Here is a 2,500-nt window from a genome sequence, read left to right as displayed (position 1 = left end):
TATATAATTCGTGAAATTTTCCAAAAAGATTAAAGCACATGGTATTCCCAGGAAGTCTCCCATCCATGTACTAACCAGGCCCAAACCTGCTGATATTCAGAGATCGGGCATTGACTCTATTTTTTGGCAAAATTATTATATACTAAGTGAAAAATGTCCAAAAAGCTTACAGCACCTGGTATTCCCAGGCGGTCTCCCATCCAAGTACTAACCAGACCTAAACCTGCTAAGATTCAGAGATCGGGCATTGACTCTTTTTTTTTTTTTAACGAAAGATTATTATATAATTCGTGAAATTTTCCAAAAAGATTAAAGCACCTGGTATTCCCAGGCAGTCTCCCATCCATGTACTACCAGGCCCAAACCTGCTAATATTCAGAGATCGGGCATTGACTCTATTTTTTGGCAAAATTATTATATACTAAGTGAAAAATGTCCAAAAAGCTTACAGCACCTGGTATTCCCAGGCAGTCTCCCATCCATGTACTAACCAGGCCCAAACCTGCTAATATTCAGAGACCGAGCATTGACTATATTTTTTGGCAAAATTATTATATACTAAGTGAAAAATGTCCAAAAAGCTTACAGCACCTGGTATTCCCAGGCGGTCTCCCATCCAAGTACTAACCAGGCCCAAACCTGCTTAGCTTCCGAGATCAGACGAGATCGGGCATAGCTTTTTTTTTTTTTTATTAAGTTCAGAAAATAATACATTATGTTTCTCCTAAATACAGAGTTTCACATTCCAATTAAAAACAACAACAAAACAAAAAAACAAAAATAAAAAATACATTCATACTTATAAATATTTTTCTTCTACATTATCCCATTTGTGGCATTTGCTATTTTACACTTTTTTTCAAACAGATACATTTATGTCATGTTTCAAAAGAATGTTCTGTACCTGAGAAGAAAACATTTTTATAAACATCTCTGCTTTTCCCTCCAGTCTCCAATATTTACACAATGTAAACATATAATCTTCCACCATATGCTTATACAATGTCCACACAATACGAACAGACCTGTTCTTAACTATATTTCTTCTTTTCCATATAGCATTTTTTGCCAAAATAATTAACAAATTGATCATGATTTTATTCTTACACTTTTCCTCCTTTCCAAACGTAAATGTTTTTTGCCAATCTTGATCTTCTTTTCTTTCCCTTAGGTCATTCACTATTTCTTTTAAAACCTTAAAAAAAGATCCTAATTCCTCACACAGTAAAAACAAATGCAACAAACCCTCATCTTGTTTTTTACAAACCTTACTTAATGCACTTTGTTCTTTTTTTTATAATGCACAACCTCATTTCCGACCATATTACATTATGCCTTATAAAATAATCAAGACACTCCAAATTTGTGCTCACCAGTACTCCCCTCATATTTTTCCATATTTCTTCCTCTTTCAAGCCATTGAAGTTTCTTAACCACATATCATTTGAATTTGGTTTTTTAAAAATCTCTTCCCTTAAAACCTGATAAAACATTTTCACATTCCCTAAACTAAACCCTATTCTTTTATTTTGATTAACAAAATACACTTCAGTCTTTCCTTCCTCTTTTTCTTCCTTCTGTATTTCATTTATCCACGCTTTTGGTATTGCACTTTTAATTTCTTTATATAGTTTCTTTACATTGTTTATGTCATACTCTTCTTTGGCTTCATCCAACTCATCAGTAATTACTTGCACTGGTAAAAAACCCTCTCTTATCTCATACATAATATCCCTTAGTCTTGCAAACCCAACCTCCCACCATTTTTAAAAAAAAAATATTTCTTTCCCACTTTTCACAATATGCTTATTAAAAAACAATGGTTGGTTTAAAATCTATTTCCTTCCTCCAGGTATAAAATCAACCTTTGAGAGAAAAAAACCCCAAGCTTTTAAAACTTCTTTATAAAAATCTGGTATTCTTTCAAACATCCATGCTTTCATTTTCATCCATAAAACACTGTCCCCTAGTTTAACATTACCACATTTGTCCAAATAGTATTTCATTGTATCTTTCCATTCTCCTTTTTCTTGATCATCTATATACTTTTTCACAACTTTAATTCTCATACTTTTCTTTTTTAATTCTACATCAGATAATCCCATTCCTCCTTTATCAGCCTGTCCTATCAGAGTGTTATAAGCAACTCTTGGGGGTTTCTTCTCCCAAATAAAATCTAAAACACATCTTTTTATTCTTACTTCCACCCATCTTGGCATTGCGCTCACCATTAAAATATACCACATTTTGGATAACATTAAAGCATTAACCACTAAAATTTTCCCTTTCAAACTTAAAAATCTTCCCCTCCAAAAAATTTGAATTCCTCCGTTTCAAAAGTCACTTCATATTGTTTATTAGTCTTTGGTCTTACCGCAAGAATTTTTTCCACGCTCACTTTTTCCTTTATTGCTCTAATCATGTCCTCCGCTCCTCCATTAAGCACTTTACTGATGTCAATTATTGCTGTAGCTTCTTTTGAATAGATCCTTTGTTTCTT

Source organism: Carassius gibelio, chromosome B22 (assembly GCF_023724105.1).
Source record: "Carassius gibelio isolate Cgi1373 ecotype wild population from Czech Republic chromosome B22, carGib1.2-hapl.c, whole genome shotgun sequence".
Lineage (NCBI taxonomy): Eukaryota > Metazoa > Chordata > Actinopteri > Cypriniformes > Cyprinidae > Carassius > Carassius gibelio.
This window is presented reverse-complemented; position numbering follows the sequence as displayed.